Here is a 19,586-nt window from a genome sequence, read left to right as displayed (position 1 = left end):
GCCTTCATCCCGCTCTCCGCTCCGGGCCGTTCTCGCGTTGTGTTTCAGCTTTGCCATAACTCACATTTGCTGCCACCTTTCCAGCTGAGGGAAATGTCCCTCTTGATGAGGCAGCCGTTGCTATAAAGCAAGTAATGACAATTAGAACCCCAGTAAGGGTTCCTGTTAAACGTTGGCTACCTATCGAGCTAACCTCCGAATGGGACTGAATGGCAGGGACGAAGATCTGCAACCTTATCTAATGCTGCTGTCAGCCCTCGCGTGGGCAGGGGGTTGGACCTCCTGAGGTCCTTACAGCCTAAATTGTTGTGTAGTTCCAAATATAGCCTTTTTTTCCCAAAGAAATCTTTAAAGAGATGTGTAAGACTCCCTAAGGATGCGTGAAGCATCTCCTCTTCATCCCCATCTGGATTTCTGTGCTTCGTTTTGTCTCCCAAAGAACCCATACTTGAAAGCACAGCCGGGGGATCAGGCTTCTTTCCAAAAGAGTAAAATAAATGCCAAGTTCCAATTAATCTGGATTTTTTTTTTTCCTGCTTTATGTCCTGAGATAGGAGAAATTGGTAATGACTGCTCCCATTCAGAAAACTGGGAATTACTTAGAAAAGTATAATAATAAGCCTGGATTTTACTTGAGTGATTCTTTCCAAGCCACTTACATTTCCTTGGATTATTTCTCTAGAGAAAAAAAAAAAAAGTTTAGGTGAAGGGTTGCATCGTTCACACTATAACTTTTGAAAAGAAATGTGGAAAGGCAAAGAGGCAGACTCACCCTGGCATAATTTGATTAGTTTCAGTGAAGTTGCACCAGGGACTAATTTGGCCCGAGAAGTTAGTAATCATGTAACGCAGATGTTACAGTGTTTGAAGGCAATGGTCCATAATAGTAGAAGAAACAATATTACACCCCAAAGGACCCATCAAGTGAATGAGATGTTAGAGAGGTTTTTTACACAAACATTGAATCAATACTGGTTGCAAGATCCAAGTGTGCCTAAGAAAATAAAGCACTTTACTCAATCTTAACATTTTAGGTTGAACCTGCCGTTGTCTATTTTAAAGCAACTAGAGGGCATTTTAGTATTGTCCTCTGGTTGCCTCGATGGAAAGGAACAGTCCAATGTGCAAATGGGATTCCTATTTCCTTATCAATTGTCTTAAAACTTTAGTCGTTATGTCTTCATGTATTGCTCAAAATCTTGCAAGATGTTTGCCTGAATAGAAGTGCTTAATGGAAGTTTATAAAATATATTCATACTTTTATTGGAAGGAAACTTATGTGAAATTCTACAGAGGTTTATGTATTTTGAAAAACAGTTACAGTTTGTCATCTGGAGGATAGAGGTCAGAGACTTATTAGAAATAGAACAATTATGGTTTGTACCCTGTGATTAAGTATCAGAAACATTAATGAGCCACAATATTACAGTCAAAATATTAAAATAAAAATGACAGTTGGTCTTGTAAAAGGCTAATGAGTGTGTATGCACATATAGGCCTTCTGTAATTTAAAATTTGATAATGACCTGCATGTACTGATTCTTTCCTCCCACTCAAAAAAAGGATGAAATGTCCCAAATCTTTCATTCACCACCAGATAAATGTTGAATCTTTTGTTGTGATCTAGGCAAGCCTTGCATCACTGGTGGCTCCTTCCCAGCAAACCAGCTAGTTAAAACAGGCAGCTCAGCTGCTCTCTCCTTTTGAGTTTCCCTCTTTGGGGGAGTCATAAGGGATGGAGATGATGAACCAAAAAAGGAACTTTGGCTTCCTTAATGCGTCTTTAACTGACAGTAGAAAGAACTTCCCAGGTAACTCAAAGTATCAGGTACAGTCCAAGTAGTTCTCCTGGTGGTTTTCCTGAATACCATTCTGCTTTATAGCCTGAGAAAATGTCTTAGTGTGGTTTCTTGTTTCTTAGCAGCTCGGGGTTTTTTGCTTGTTTATTTTTATTTTTTTTTCCATAACACTTACATGATTCTCAATTTCTACTAACCTCGGCATCAGCTATGTCTTCATTGCTACTGGTTTGCTATGTGTGTGCTTTTTTTTAGATTAAAAGGCAAAGTACATCCATTCAAGGCTTAGGCAGTTTAGCATAATTAATTGTACAATACAAATAACTTAATTAAATTTAAACATTGTTAAATCAAAGTCCTCAGGAACCACGTTTATGGTTTTCGTACTGCCAGACATACACTATCAGTCTTCTCTGGAGATTGTGTTTAGCAGCGCACTCAGCTCAAGGAAATGCCAGAGAATATGAACCATCCAAAAAAGCCCTGCACCCGGTGAGAGCCCCTTTCCCTCGTGACAAAGAGGTTGAGCACTCTTGCTGTAAGAAAACTTGATCCCCTTAGCAGTTGGACAGCCATCATGTTGGAAAAGGTTGAAATGACACCCATCAATCTCTGCTCCTTCAATTCCTCTCCTTGAAAGGTCGCCATTGCCCAACATATCACTGCACGTTTTAATAACGTGCCGCATTTCTCATGCCTGTCCTAAAGAAGGGGATTGAATGTGTCTGTCAGCCCCACATGGTCTCCAGACAACTATGATTTCTTCATTACTCTTTCCATGATTGGATGTCAATTAGTGACTTAAAAATAAAGTCTTCATCATGTTAGCAATCCTTTGGGCTTGTGAGTCTCCCAGCACCTCAGCCATTTTATCTAATTTATTAGAGCGATAGAAATGAACTACTACTGTCAGGTTGCACTGGGGAGAGGCAGCAAATTAGCTCCTACGAGTTGTGGAGTCTGGAAGACCTGACCTCCATCCAGAGGGACCGCGTCCGCCGAGGGGTCCTCTGTACACCCACGCATTCCTTTCAGTTCTGTGACTGTTTTTGCCTGTATAATATGAACTCTTCTAGATATGCCCAACAACTGCATATTTATGCCTTTTTGCTATTCAAGAAAAAGGTTAAGAACAAAAATATCTGCCAGCTAAGCAGCTTCAAAACTGCTTTTTCAAGATAGAGTCCAGGCAAAAGATTTTATATTGACAACTGGTGTAATGTTCATAGAAATGACATCTGCCCATTAAAAATGTTCTCCATACTTTTCCCTCTCCTTTGGGATTTCAAGACTGCAAATCATCTGCAGGAGAGATGTAACCTTAGATCAAATTATGTAAAAATATATCACTTCCATCAAGTGAAATAATCACAGTGTTATACAGGAATATTAAACAACTGCCTTCTCACACAGTGTGCACAGGAATTTTCAGAGTTTTCCTCTAAGTGTCTTCGATTGTTATTTTGTATTGTGACACCTGTAATTGTATATGGCAATCTAGACTTTAAAATCCTGACAAGGCTGCTGTGGATTCCACAGCACACGTAAATCTATCACAGTGTACAGGATAGATTTTAAATTGATGGTACCACACCAAGCACTGAAATAAAAGCACTAGCAGCACTTATCCTTGTAGACTAATAGCTGCAAATGATTTTATGAATCATTAGCTCAGATCCTGTAGTCCTACCCATTTTAAACCGTTTCTAGATTAATGCTATTTTGTCTGTGATACGGTATTAGTAGTCTGCTGCAAAGCAGCTAGTTTCTAGCGGCGTGTCACAGAAGCGCTTTAGTGATGGAAGGGAGCTTGCAGAGCTGCAAGAGCTGCCCTGCAAAGCAGCTCTGGAAAGCTGTGCAGTTGGTTGTGCTTGCCTGAACAAGAGCCGGCAGTGTGCCCAGGTGGCCAAGAAGGCCAACGGCATCCTGGCTTGTATCAGGAATAGTGTAGCCAGCAGGACCAGGATGTTTTCGTCCGTCTGTACTCAGCTCTGGTGAGGCTGCACCTCAAGTGCTGTGTTCAGTTTCGAGCCCCTCACTACAAGAAGGGCATCGAGGCCCTGGAGCGTGCCCAGAGAAGGGCGACGAAGCTGGCGAAGGGCCTGGGACGCAAGTCCTGTGAGGAGCAGCTGAGGGAACTGGGGGCGTTTGGTCTGGAGAAGAGGAGGCTCAGGGGAGATCTTATTGCTCTCTACAACCGCCTGAAAGGAAGGTGTGGTGAGCTGGAGGTCAGCCTCTTCTCACAGGTAACTGGTGATAGGACTAGAGGGAATGGCCTCAAGTTGCTCCAGGGGTGGTTCAGGTTGGAAATTAGGAGACATTTCTTCTCAGAAAGAGTAGCCAGGCATCAGAACAAGTTGCCCAGGGAGGTGGTGGAGGCACCGTCCCTGGAGGTGTTTAAAGAAAGGTTGGACCTGGCGCTTAGGGCCATGATTTAGTGGGTGACATTGGTGGTAGGGGGGTGGCTGGACCAGATGATCTTGGAGGTCTTTTCCAAACTTAATGATTCTATGATTTTAAGAGCTGATGGATGGTGTGGACCCGGGTAGCTGGCGCTTCTTCCAAAGACTGTCTTGGCGGGTGTGTGGAGTGACGCATGGGGCAGGTGGGTCCTCACGCTCTGCCCCAAACACCAGTTGTTCCCTCCAGGCCATGTGCGGGACTTCTCTGCTTGCCACCACAAGTGAGTGCTGAGAGGTGTTTTATTCCTCAGGGCGTAAATGGGGCTATGAGTTCTCAGCTTTGGGAGGAAGCATCGTACCAGGCCTGATCTTCAGTCGTCAAAAGGTTCCCATTACACGGGGGTGGAATTTGTTCTGTGTGGTAACGGTGCATTTAACCAATTGCTTCCTTGTTCAGTGCAATTAGTTTGTTTCTGTATTTCTCTAAATACCACGTGGTGAATGTCAACAGCAGCATGGGGCAATGTGGCGGCACAGCTCTCGCTGACAGGAGCTGTAGCCTATTGATGAACTCCAGTCCTGCTTTCAGTGTTCAGCTGCTATTTTCTACCTATTCTTCTGTCAAAATGTGGTGAAATGTGCTTGCTCTGAGTAGGTTTTTCACAACTAGTGTTTACTACAGATGACATGCGTAGGGATGTGCTTTAAATAGAAAACCAGTACAACAAGAGCTTCGCATTTGGATGTTGGAGGTACATTGCCTGGCTGTGGGAACTTTGTGTACGTTTCCTTCCAGGGTGTTACTGCAAAATAAAGGCTTAGACTGACCATTCAGAAAGAGAAAAACCATGTTTATTATACCCATATTATACCTTTTCCTGCAGCTGAACAGGATCACTGGGTGTCTTCCTTCCACCCTCCATACGAATTTCCATTTCTTGATATTGATTCATTCTTGGAGAAAATAAGAGAGGGCAAGTGTGATCTTGGAGACAGGAATTAAAGTTTTCAATGCAAGGTTCAGGAGTTTGTTTTACTGTAATTTTTCAGATTTGGCTACAGGAAGTCTTGATAGCCAGTCTTGTGTGACCTTCTGCATGGAAATCCCTGAGAGTTTTTCACCTTGGCGACCATGTTCTTGGTGTTCTTCGGCTCTTCCCTGGAAATGGCCAACCTGGCCAGACCTGCAGGGCTTTTTCTGCCTCCCATTAGCAGGGCGACAACAGGCCTTTGGGCAACTGATTGATTCGTGTAAATTTGATAATCACAATGGTTTCAACCACAGCTCTGTAAGGGCAACTGATAATTATATGGAATGAGCAAAGCTGTTTAAATAGTTACTTTAAAGTAGATGCTTCAACCCCAACCGTTTAGTTTGGTGGGTAGTTAATATTAATGATCCTGAAAAGGTGGAATGGAGCTGGGAAGACAAACAAAAGCTGGTATGCCTGCCTCTCCTCAGGCCAGCATTTGCCTGTGCTGGCAGGACAGTGCTGGCATTTTCTACGTCTGCTGTCCTCCCAAGAGAAGTCAGATCCATTGTCCTTAGGAGGAGCTTCCCTACTCTCTGTGAAGTATCCAGAGCCAAGGAGATTAGACTCTTAATCTTAAATACTTAGACAATGATGGGATGATGTCACACCTTTAACATGATGGTAGAAAAAAAATCTATGGATCCGTTGTTACTTAATTGGCTTTCTTTACAGTGCTGTTGAATCCAGGAGGATCAGAGGTTAGCAATAACAATGTGATATAAAGACCTGGAGTGCTGGAGGGCTGACAGTTGAAAGGGATGCACTTTCTGTAATGATAAGTTCTTGGAAACTGTTGCAGTTTTAATGTTGTTACTGCTGCATTTAATTTGCTTCTTCTGCAGTGGGGAGTAAATGATGTTGAATGTATTTTCCTCTGTATCCCAGCTGAGAGACTGACATCTATTTATACCTTATTTGAAGTGAAAGTTAGTTTCATAACTTTTTTTTTCCTCCCTTTACTTCCACTCTATTCTAAATTCATAGGCTATAGTATCTGGTTTAAAGTGCTAAAAATAATAGTAGGAGTCTGTGCATTTTCCAGACATGTCTGCAAATAAAGCATGCAGGCATGCCTACATTTTCAAGTAGCAGCATATAACGTTATCATGCATTATTAGGTGCAAAAGTCAGATTCTGTTATCGGCATGTTAACTCTGAACTTTGTAAGTAGGTAGACAGATAATTTCATATTTAGATCGTGTTACCAGACACATTACTCAATCACTGCAGCGCAGACCTTGAACACACACAGGCTGACATTGATAGCTACTGAATGTGCTGCAGAGGTTACAGGAGAGTTATCTCTATCGTTATATGCCTTCGCTTTTTTTTATTTTATTTTTTTAAGTAAGCTGGAGGAATAAAAAAGAGAAGAAATGCCAGAACACGATTTGTAGGCTATGGCTGTGTAAACCCAGAAAGACAGATGGGTGTCACATCCGGAGCATACGCTTGTGTAGGAGGGCTCGTTCAGCTCAGAGTGACCTACATCTCCTCTGCAGGAGAGGAGAACATCACAAAGTCAACCTCGTTCCCCCGCTCCTGAGTTTTGGGGTCTTTTTTGGACCCTCTCAGGGTGAATCACCGGGGGATCTGATATGGTGTAAATTAGAATAACCCATTGGCTTCAGAAGCGCTGCTGGGATTTACAGCATTGAGGATCAGTCCCCCAGCCCTTCCAAAGGTTAGCAGGGGGTGCTGCACACCTGAGTCAGCCTTCTCTGTCTGGTTGCCTTAATCAATTCCTGAACACTGTGCTCAAACATATCATGATATTCATCAATTCCCCTCTCCAAATAAGCAAGAAAAATTCCAGGAAGGTTTTTCTGTCATTACTGATGTTCATAATGTAGTGAGATTGATGGATTGCACTAAAATCCTCACTGTGGCAATGACCCGTTTTGAAATGCATTGGAAAAGAAAGCAGCTTTAGTGCAGAGGTATGCAAGAATATTTAAAGGTGTTTTGGTGAAATATGCAGGATTAGAAGAGATACCGGAATACTAGGAGGAAGCATAAATTTATACAAATGTGTTAATTATCAGATGAAAACTTGCTTATGAGCTTTAAAAAAGTTGCATTTTTCCAAGTGCGTCCCTTTCGTAGTTTAATTTTTGCCACTTGTAATAAAAAATTTAGACAGCCCTTGGAAAAAGCTCAGCAGTTCTCTAACTTGCAAAAGCCTTTACAAGAGGTAGCTAAAGGACTTGTCAGTAAATTTAAAAGATGGGGTTACTTTGAAGTACTTATAATGAACATCATGCATACAGAAATTTTTGTAGAAGGAAAATTAGTTTTCACATGGAATTTGTATCTGAAAATGAGAAAGGTACAAAGCACAAAAATAAAGTACATGAACTTTTTGATCATGCAGTGACAAGTGTAACATTCCCAGATATTCTTCAACTGCCTGTGGAAAGTGTGCATATAACCATAAAAAAAAATCTGCAAATATGATCCATAAACGACCACTACAAAAGTCTCTGGTTTGCCTTTATTTATCAGTAAAAGTAGGATAATTTCTTTTACTCTAGAAAAATATTACGTCTTTACAAAGATAGGGGGCATGGATGCTAAATCCTAGAAAACATCACTCCAAAACTAGCATGTTACTTTAATCTGGAAACAGCATTTCACCTTGAAAACCATCTCTTGATCTTGTCCACTTGACACTTAGGCCTGCTGTGTGGCCTGGTCAACAAGACGAAACTCTCAGGGACTTCCATGCAGAAGGTCAAACAAGGATATCGAGTCTTCCTATAGCCAAATCTGAACAATTGCAGCAAATCAAACTCCTGAATCCTGCATTGAAAAATTTAATTTCTGTCTTCAAGATCACACCTGCCCTTTCTTATTTTCTCCAAGAATGTATCGAGCTTCCTTTCAAATCAATTTGCCTATACCGGCTTCTTTGGGAGGCCTGTAAGTTGTCAGAAATCTCCTAAATTCCAGTATAAATTTATTCATGAACAATTTATAGCCCCTCAATCTTGTGTGAGCATCAGCCTTCAAAGTTAAATAATTCTTCTCCCTCCCTGCTGTTTACTTCCAAATGTACCTATAAAGAATGATTGTATCCCTTCTCAGACTTCATTTTGCTAGGCTAAACAGACCAAGCTCTTTCTAATTTCCTTCTCCTTAATCACCTGACCAGGACTTAGCTGTATTTTTCAAACTAAGGTATGTGGAAGGGTGCACGGTATTCTGCCTTACATCCTGCGAGTGCTTTGTGTGACGGTCTGGTCTTTGCAGAACATTTGCCTTTATGAGTTACCTATTACCAAATTGTGCAACTAAGAGGAGTAGTTCAGTGTTCACTCATGTAGGTTTTGTAATTTTGCTTTGCGTGTAGCTATAAACAAAATGTACCCACCTGTGAGGTACACAAAACTTATTTCTTATCCGAGCCAGGAATATCTGTTTGATAGCAGTGGAGATTACTGCTTAATTGCTTGGGTTCGGCTCAAGCCTTTGCCTTCAAACATGCAAAAGCCTTTGGGAAATCTAATTTTCCTAATATGTTTTATTGTTATGTGTTCAAGAAGGAGGCTTCTTCACTCTAAAGATGCAATTTTTAGGTTGAATCTTAACTGCTGTAAGACCACTCCAAGCAGGTTTTGACTTGCTATAAACAGAATAAAAACTCATGTACTGTCCTCCCTAATTTCATCACCCATGGCATGGGGAAAGTTCCTCAGCATGCGCTAAGATCCATAAACTTCCAGTTTCACCTACGTGTAGCTCATTTTGCAGTTTAGCCCGCTTTTGACACCTCGCCTGGTTCATCACATTAATTTAAATTCAATTTTTCGCTAATTGGGTGATTAGCCAACATTCTCTGTAGTCCTTCTTTTGTCCTCTGGGATTTTTACCCAGCACAGGGCAACTCATTGTATATGTTGTTTGGGATTGAATAAATATTAGTGAATGAGGATTAAAATCTTGGATGTCAAATACAGTGCATAATGTCACAAATGCAAATGCAAACAAACAAACAAACAAACAAAAACAACCTCCTAAGTCCCCTTGTGTGATCTCATTATGTGATCATTAGGTGACCTGCCAGACAGACAGCCGGCCATTCAGCACCCTGACTATTTTCTGTCTGTTCCTGAAAGAGCAACTGGATAAGAGGCGGCACGGACTCTCTTCCCAGGCCTGCCTGCGATGACCTGCCCAACCTCTCTGCCATCGCAGCTATACATTTGGTAAATTACAGTTATCTGTCCCCTGGCAGGGACTGAACACCGGGGTTATTAAGAATTATAAAGAGCAGAGAAATATTACAGGCGGTCAGCAGAAGAGCCGAGATGATAACTCATGATCTCTTCGCCTGGACCTTGGTGCTCTTTTCGCCGAAGTCGAGGGTATTGTGGCTCTGGGAGAAAATGCGTGGTATTTTATCAGTTTCTGCAGAAGTACATTGCAGAACTGCAAAATTCATGACACTCTCCCAAGATACGTGGCAGGTCCATATATAAGTGTCTTCAGGCTCCAGCCCTGTCTTTTAACCTCTGGCCGTGCATCTTCTTGGTGCTCCCGTCCTGGCTAATGCGAGGGGTGACCTCTGGAATAAAAAGAGTGAGTTGACACATCTGCTGTGAGAGGTCGGGCTCGGCGGCGGGGAGCTGGGATGGACTGCCTGCCCTGCGTGCAGGGCTGGAGCCAGCTCGGCCGCGGGTGGCACACAAGGGCACCCGTGGGCTGGGGATGGTGAGCAAGGAGAAAGAAACAGCATCGCTATGCCTGGTGAGTGAGGTTCTTCTTTTCTCTATTATTGCTGGGCGAAGGTTTTGGGAGGTGAAGCACATGTTTGTGTTCACACTGGTACAGATAGAAAAGTCTCATGAAATTATACATATTTTTCCAAAGGCTAAGTTCTTTCTGCTTTGCAACAAATAAAATCTGAGCTGTTACCACTTCCTATTGGGCCAGCACATCTCAATTAATGCCTATACAGCGTTGTACCGGTGAGAGGCCCCAACAGGTTGTGCTCCTGAGCTGTCTGATGCTAAGGGCAGAGCAACTTTCAGCCCTTCCTCTGGCTTGGACACCGCTGTCATGGCCAGTGGCCACTTCTGGGTCCTCTCTTGTCCATTCTGGCCCGTGCCTCACATCAGTGGAAGGACGCCCATAATTGCAGTAGGCTTCAGCTCTTGTTCGAGATGATTAGAAAGCAGCCACTTGATTGCAATTCTTTTGTAGTAGGTATTATAAGGAAATTGAATCCGCTCTTGATTGTGAAATCTCCCCCCTTGAAACTGCCCTTATTCACAGTTCTCCAGCTGAAAAAAGATGTCACTGAGGTTGCTTTCTAAAACAGTAGGTTTCTGTTTTGATTAAGTTAATCATGCTGTGCGGGCCTCAAAAATCCTCAAGCCAGACATTTAAGACGTGTGAATTTCATACAGGATAATAAAACTTGTTTGGGGAATGCACACCATGGTGAAATCACACCTGGAAAGAACCGGTGAGTTTTTAGGGCTGGGAATTGTACTTCCTCTGCGTTCGTCCAGGTGCTGAGGAATCACTCCCAGGCTGTTCCCCCTGCTCCTAATGACGTGCTGCTGGCGGCGCTGCGGGTGGACGTCAGTCCAGTCTCCCCTGCTCTCATCAACATGCGTGTTGTGCTTCTTCCCTGGGGACTGTGAGAAGTTACACGCTCGGGGTACCCGCTTTTCCATGTCACGCAGCAAACCTGATGTTTGAAGACGTTAGACGTCATCCCCTTTTTATAACAACCCAGGTTAGAAGGGTAGTAAGAGAAACACGCAAGAGATTAGGTGTTGGTTGAGCAAAGACAGTTAGGAAATGAGAACCCAGACATGCAGGTGAGGTGTGTAGGAGATGGAAATCGTCTCCCTCCAAGCTAGCCCAAGAGACTTCCAAGCTTGATTCACTTGGCAGTGGTTCTGTTTTTTGCAGCATATGTAACGCTTTTTGTGTGCAGGATAAGAGAGTGGCTATTATACGTAAAGGTTATGTTAGTTATTTAAAAACAGTAAAATGTAGATTTTTTTTTCCCCTAGATGATAATTGCAGTCTCTCGCAAAAGGCAGGCTGGAATCCACTCCCCACAGATGCTTGTAGATGAACGCGTGATTTATATGTCTGAAGGCTGCATTGTGGAACTATGATTGGAGAAAATCTACAGGAAAGCATATATGCTTTAAGTGCCAAAGCCTTCAGTCTGAAAGCAGCCTTTGGAAACACTTTTTTGAAAGGGCATATTGACAGACTGAGTTTTAAGCATAGTTACACTGATTATACAGAATTATGGTCTCCTTTGGACTAAAACACACCGCTATTAGATGGATTTTTAGTCAGGTGTTACATGAGTCTCAAAGAACGACAACCAATATACTAGGGCAGTTAGGCTTTCTTTTCTATTATTATTGGCAACTTTCTCCTGAATATTGAAAGAAACATGCATTTTCCACTTAGAGCATCACGGATAAAAGGCACCAGATAGCAAGGGCTCGTATGTCTGTAAGAGCATATCCCAATAGCGGAGGAAAATGGGGTCGCCAAATATGAACTATTCATCTTTAAAGGTTCCCATACCACCCCTGCGCTGTCATTACCTCTCTTTTGCTACCACCTCTGTCTTCAGTCATATATCATTGCCAGCAAGGCTTAGTCAATTTTCCTCAGAGCAATTCTCCACTTCTCTCTATGCTGCTCCGTAGAGCTCCTGCCACAATTAGACCTTCACACCTCGCTCCTTTCCTCACACTTGCCTCTCATGCGGTATTTACAGCCTTCTCCGTAATAGCTAGGCATTTGCGTGCTGGAGATGCTGGCTGTGGCACTGATCATCATCATTTCGCTGTCATTGCCTGCTGCTTTAACCTTTTGTTGTACCCATCTGTTGCCTCTGCCTCACCTTATGCTTTGATTGGGGAATGGCTGTTGTGGGGATGCTCTGCCTGGGATCGCTGTTAGTACAGCACTTAGCACGTTCATGTGCTGATCCCAAACCACAGCTTTTAATTGTTACCGCGGTATAAATACATTGACAAGGTCAGGCCAGCTGTTATAAAAATTACAGCTACCTTTTGACTGTTTTCCTCTGTGCCAGTGCCCTTCACATATATAGAGAAAGGCAATTTATGTGCCCTTCAGCTGCCCTCCGTGTATCTCCCGGCCTTCAGCACTGTGGGCTTTTTCCCACTCCTTTCTCCCATTTCTGTAGTTTGTTTTATTTTGGGGGCCATACATCGTGCAACAGTCTCAGTAGGCCAGGGACATGGCTGAGACGTGGGCGAGCTCCCACATGGCTCTGGAGACTCCTCGGGTATCACTCTGGGGTCCTCATCCTAACTCCTCTCCACTTTTGGGAAGCCCCATGGAGATGTCTTGGACAGGCACAGCTGTGATGATGGATGGTCCTCGTGCCAGCAATAATGGGTAACGGATTCCTTTCCCTTTGCGCATCTGTGAGTGCCTAGCAACTCCTTTCCCCAGGGCTTTGAAGAATCCTTTGCAGGTTACCATAATTTAAAAGGTTAGGTGAAATGGCTGGTGAATTTAAATCTGATAGCATTGTCTCATGTAATTTCTTTATGCTCGTTAATGAGCCTTCATCTCCTTCTGTTCATATTAGGGGTGTAAAACCGTAGTGAAAGTTGAGATACATAGAAAGGCTTTGACAAAAGCCAGTCTTCCATGAAATAGAAACTCAACTTTAGGGAAAAAATGACCCACTAATAAATTACATTCCAAAATGTGTCTTCAAATAATGCATGAAGTCTGATTTACATAAAAACATTTCTGGGAGCCCTTAAGCTCAAGTTGTTCTGCTGCAAGCCAGGATCTCTTTCAGCATGGAAAAAAAGAAAGAAGCGTCCCTGCTCTTGCAATCTTCCTGCAGGAAACTGATCATTTTCGTACAGCCACGGTGCTGGTGGCATCGTTTTCCCAAGTTTAGCCTGTTGGACTGTCCTGTGCAGAGGATGCTTGGGAATAATCTACATACGGGCTATACAGACCCTGGTACTATCGGAAACCCAACACACGTTTTGGCACGTGGGGGCCACACACGCAGGCAACTTCTCCCCGTGGGCTCCACATTGTAGGAGTGGCACTGGGTTCTCTCAAAGCTCTGCTCCTAGCTAGGCTTCCATCCATTTCCTGAGTTACAGAAATACTGCAGACCCACAACTTCTGTTAGCTGTGGAAAGATTATGTAAAGAAACCAACAAAAAGGAATTATTTCCTTTATTGTTCTTCGTGATTGAGCTTTTTGGGGGCAAGATGCTTTCAGAGAGAGGAGGGACAGCAGCTTAAGCCAGGAAATTCAGATGAAACCTCAAATGTATTAGCATTCAGTCTGAGTGTCAGGGATTTTTTAATCCTTCTTTAGCCTAACATCTCCCCAAAACAGTCTTCTAAGAAAAGCAGACCAGGAAAAAAGGAGCTTATAGCAGCAACTTACAGGTTTCCTCTAAGGTTAATTAATTGCAATTAATTGTGAAGTACTGTAGCAATGAACAGCAGCTCTGAATTTGATAAAGGGGAAAAAAAAAAAAAAGTAACAAGGAAAAACCCATATGGAACAATCCTGAGCCTGCAGATGTGTTTTTTCCTCCACTCTTTGTAGGGTCGGTTTGCAAACCTAACTCAGACAATTTACAAATATAATTACAGTGGAGAATTAATTTAGCGGCTGTGCGGCATGGTGGAAAGAACAAAATGTTTTCATTAGGAAAGTTGAGACTTGCAAATCTGTGAAGGTCTCAGTGAGCAAGACTCTACCCTTGTGCCTCACAACATTTTTAAAGAAATTTGTCCGCTGGTTTTGGTTCATTTCTATTTAGATTAGAATAGATATTGGATCAGAAGTAAAAACAATGGCCGTCCATTTTTTTTTTTCCTTTAGAAAGAGAATTTTCTTGGAAAATGAGGTGGCTGGTTTGGGTAGCTCTGCAGAAGGGTGTGTGCCGTGGAGGACAGACACAGGATTGAGGCAGTCAGCGAGAAGGACTGGAGTCGTGGCTTCAAGGTCAAAATCAGTGCCAGAATAAAAACCATGCCAGAATCCACTAATTTAGGGTCAGTATGCCCTGCCCTTCCCTCTCTCTCACCTCTCTCGTCCTCTTCCAGCCTGCCAGGATCCCGTGGTTTGAGGTGGTGGCGGGGCTGCAGCACCAACAAAGGAGCTTGCAAGTAGAGCACCACGGTGCTGCAGAGCCCGCGGTGTCCCGGCTCCAGCACTGATGAGCCCGGCGGATGCACAGCACTGCCTCCCTGCTTACCTCGGCCTGGACAAGAGCCTCACCGTGCCGGGGAATTTATTTCACTTGCTTTCTCATCTGCTGAAGTAATAGGGTCAGACCAGCAGGGAAAGCAAAGATTGCTTTCAAGTTGCCCAACTCCCTGAGAAGGCTGCTCTCAGTATATAATGTGGTTACCGTTTCCAAACTGATGGATTTATTTTGCAGCCATAGCTCTGAGAGCAAGGTTGCACAACAGAAAAGTTTACCAGAGGAGTCACTTACCTCAAAAAAAACCTAAAGCTAAGATAGCAGGGTGCAAGTACGTTTGGAGATGACCTATAGCCGGTAGTATTTGTTCATAACAGACCTACACTGTCATAATAAAGGGTCCCTTGAGCCACCTCAAAGTCTTATTTCAAAATTTATTATGCTATTTAGCATACACAAGGTTAAGAAAACCAGTACCGTAGCCAGATGGCTGGGGAATTGTATCATCCTGTTGCTCTCTTCCCTACTGCCAATAAATTTGGTGGCCAAGGCAGGGCACCAGACGCAGGATGCTGCCGGGAGGGAGCGCCCGGAGCACCTCCGCTCCGCTGCTGGGCTGGCGGTGGGCGATCTGTCACAGCCCGAGCGGCTGCTGCAAGAGGAGAGCCCACCCGGGGTGGGAGGTGAGGAGATGGCCCTTCATCCTTCTCCTTAAGGGAGAGAAATATTACCAGTGCCACGAGGTTGTTACGAAACGAATTAGATAAAGAAGAAAAGTCATATTCAATTAAATCACGCCCGTCTTCTCTTCTAGACAATGTGACACTGAGGCTATGCTTCACAGTTTATAGATTTGTATAGAAATTGGTGCTAATAGTTCAATTTTGTGTAATTACCATGCTAGTAACATTAAAAATGAAGAATCTGGGTAGAGGGAGGAGGAGACAGTGCTATGAATAGTTAATATTCGGAGGAGACAGATGGGGTAAAATTATATTTAGAGATTAAACTGACAGCAATGAACCTCTGAGATCTAATACCATCTCTGACCCGGCGTTCCTGTCCATCATGAGATGTCACTAAAGCTCTCCGTGTTTGGGGTATTCTTTTTTATATCTTTTCCGTGAAGATAATACCTTGCTATCTCACTGGGGCTTTGTGACAATTCACGTCTGTGTAACACTTTGAAGCAGGACTTGTAAAGTGCTACGCATTATTAAGATGAGATGAGGAGAATCTCTTATCTCAAACATCAAGTTCTTCAGGGATGGGGAAGGAGGCAGCGAGCTATTATCCGTGAGGCTCCTCTTCAGACTAGGTTTGATCAGCCTTGGTGCGATTCAACAAAACCCTGCTCAACTGTGGACAAATGGACATCTCTATTAGAAGCGATGAAATGGAGAGCTGGACAAAGGGAGAAGCTGCCCGACACCACCTTTGATCATAATCTATCTGTGCCTCAAAGGAGAACGTAATAATACAAACAGAGTTGCAGGAGGAAGTCGGTTTTGCCAAAAATACCTCCTCCCGTTGTTCTGCCTGCACAAAGCCACCAGGATTGTACGCGGACAGTTGTTGTTGTTGTTGTCAGCCTCGCGCGGTGCGGCTGTGCCAGTTAAAAGGCTGCCAAGTAGCACACTGTGGGGGCTGCACGCCGGCGATGCGAGCCCTGCTTGCGGAATTTGTAAAGCACTTAAGCGTCTTTCAACAAGGAAATGAGGAATTATGATAAACTGTCGCTCGGCGATGATAGACGCAGCTAGACCGTCTCTGGGCTGATTTTAAAGTTGTGCTTTCAGGCTAGGGCTCACTGCAGAGACGAAAACGAGGACAGGAACAGCCATGGGGGCAGATGGTAGCAGGGTAGGTGTGGAGATGTTCTAAGCAGGAGCACAGATTCTCACTGAGTCTTTGAGGAGGAATAGGAGGGAGTAATTTTGTAAGTAAACCCGCTCTTATCTGTCAATATGCGCGCCAGTAACTGTGTTATGAAGCAATCCACGAGCACACTCTAACATTCAAAGGTTATGCTTTGCTCTTTCAGCATTTTGAGCTTTCTGGACATTGTTTCAAGGTCACACATCACTGTCTCCCCTGTAGTCAATCAAATAAGAAGCATCTCATTCCCTTCTCAGTCCTGCCTGATACTCCATTCAGCAGCCTGGGCACAGGGTCTGCCTTTGCAGCCCCAGTGCCCTTCCCTTAAAGGATAACAGTGCTTTAGAAAACAAGTCTCAGAATTCTTCTGATTTGCAGGTCTTTGATTGGATATTTTGTTTTCCTTCTTTGAAAGTGTTTTCTTTAAGTAAAAGACAGGGGAATAAATGCAGATTCATAAACTGTCATTCATCTGTTTTCCTTGTGGATCTGCAGCAACTTTCTGCGAGCCATCGCACAATGAATATTGACACGGAAATAATGACTGCCCATTGCTGGAGTGCCACTTGCATTATCTGTTGGAACCGATGCTTTCATTACTTAATAAAAATAAATTAATGAAATATATTATATCCATTCGCAAGGTCACCTAAAATTGTGGCTGTAAATTCTAATCTTAAATAATCGTGTGTGCTTCAAAGAGCGAGCGTGCCGATTGGAGCAGAGTTTTCAGTCTCCGTGCTCCCTGGAGGACATATTTCAGACTATTTTCATTAATAATTAATCAAAACATCCTGGTTCTGGAAGGTTAACAAGAGCACAACAACTATAATACTCCCAGAATTACGAGCTTTGGGTTACCACGGCGTGATGTGTTTACATCCTTTGGTGGTTTTAATCTGCTGTGGCCACTCCATGGGATGGGAATGGGGATGGATGACGGCCCAGTGTTTATCCTCTATCCTTCCCTACTGCATGTGTCTTTATTACCAAAGACATTTTTCCATTTCACTAATGACGGACTCGTATCCCTGTTCACTTGTGAATCTCGTTTTTGCATATTGGCTGGGAAATGCTACTAGGAGCATGTCTTAGGCTTCATCTACTTTCTTGAGAACCATCAATCTTTATGAGAGATGGCATTTATTTCTGTATCTCCTCCCAGCACAGTACTCCAGGACTGTCCTAATAGCATGCATCATGTTTTGCCATACAGTCTGTGAGCCCCTCCACGTTGAGTAAGTGATCCCTTCAGGACAGATAGGATGCGTGTCATTATTGATGCATTGTTTTTTCAATGTGCACTTTGGAAATTTCAACGTGCTACAAGGTAAAATTGCATACTGTAGAAGCTCTTAAAAGTCAGATTTTGCCAACCACAGATTTGTCAAAGGTAAGTATTTAAGTCTAATGAAGGAAGAGTAATGGTATCTCAAATCTCACAGTGCTTTATATTAATTGCTTGCAAATGCTGACTGCTGGCAGCTATTCCGCAGTCAAAGCATAATGGACTTGAGAGGCCAAACTTGCATTCTTGCAATATAGCAATTTTTCATAATGCAGTCAAAATAATTGTGGAGGACGTCTGTGTTAGGCTGGGGAGGTCTGCGGGACGAGCGGCCTTCGTCTGATGGTGCGGGAGAACAGGGCAGGCGCTGCTCACACCTGTAAACTACTTAAAATAGTTCCCGTTGGTAAAGCGAATATACTCCACGTTTTGCATTTTGGGGGGGGAAATAGTGTTGGTGTAAAGGCAATGATATGCTATTAAAATAAAGCCTGTCTTACATTTATCCAAGTTCCCACAAATGATAAATTATCACATCTATAAAAAAAAAAAAGTATTGTTTTTGAACTAATAGTAATAATAACAATTATATTAAATGTATTAATCCAACATACTTAGTGTGATATATATATTTAGATTAGCTCTTACTGCATTTTCAGATGACTTCTGCAGAGGTGCAGGATATAGAAAAAAAAAAAAAAAAGGTCCAATATCCCAGCCCTTCTGTTTGGTTGTAACAGTAATTTGTCTCAATTTACCAACACAGTCATAGGTGGTATTCATACAAAATATATCAGTTCAAAAACAGAGCAGATGAATGGAGTTGAAATGCTAGCCTGTAGCTACTCCAAAAAATATCGTCTGTCTTTTTCAGAGGAAAAAGTAAAAGATGCATTAAAGACAGGGAAGCATCGGTTATCTGGTCTGATAGATTAAAAAATGTTGGGAACACGAGGCGGGGGGGAGAGGCACACCTATCATGTCGAGTCCGTGGAGAAGAGCGTTAGGCTTTATTTGTCTGCTTTTCATATGGTAGTTTCCAAATTTTCATCAGTCTTATTAAACTAAGGTGTTTTATCTTGTTGTGTGCATCACTGCCTGCTTTTATTCTTCATTCTGTTCAGGGCTGGTTCATCCTGCCCTGAAAGGTAAGGATGGGCACCTTGCTACGTGTCTCCTTTGCCTTCCTTTTTCCCAGCTCAAAGTGGTTTTGCTTTTGTCTGCAGAGGAATGTTTGCAGGTTTTTGCACATGAAGCCTCAGGAGTTTTTGAGAGCTGCTAATGGGCAAGTTAAAAATAAAACAGCAACCATTAAGACTTCAGGGAGTATTCTGTTTGCAAAACATGTTTTCAGCTTCTCACTTTATTCACTGGGAAGCATTAGGACTTTCAGCTAGGACATTGTGAGTGCATTTATTCCAAAAAGCTGCTATTTACTTGTAGCCCTGTGCAGTTGAAATGATAATGAATGAGCAATCATAACTTCAAATTAAAAGGCATGGGGAGAAGTATCAGGAACAATGGGAACAATGAGGCTCCAAGAAACAAAACTCCATTTTCTTGCACGCGTTGTTAGCAATAGCGGGGAAAAAAAAAAAAAAAAAAAAAAAAGTAAAGGAGAAATTCATAGTTGCATTACTTTACTCTCAAACCCTACATCTCCTTCTAGCTTTAAATCCTGTAGGTAATAAGGGGTAGGAGGAGCAGTGGATGGAGGAGCCCAGGAGACTTGCAGAGGTTTTGGGGCAGCTGGGGGCTACCTAGAGCTGGTGCAGGAGTGGCTGTGTTGTCCCCAGCACTGTGCCTGTCAGACAGCAGAGTCGTCTGGCCGAAGCTGATTTCCCTCTGACAAATGCCCTCTGCTGCCAAACCGCTCCTGTGCGATGCGAGCATTTAATAACTCTGCACCAAGACTTGGGGAAGACGTACAGGCTCGAAGGGTGCCTGTGCCTCATTGCTTGTGACAGGCTTTCACCCAT

Source organism: Anser brachyrhynchus (assembly GCF_964034855.1).
Source record: "Anser brachyrhynchus genome assembly, chromosome: 7".
Lineage (NCBI taxonomy): Eukaryota > Metazoa > Chordata > Aves > Anseriformes > Anatidae > Anser > Anser brachyrhynchus.
Note: the sequence above shows the minus strand (reverse complement) of the source record.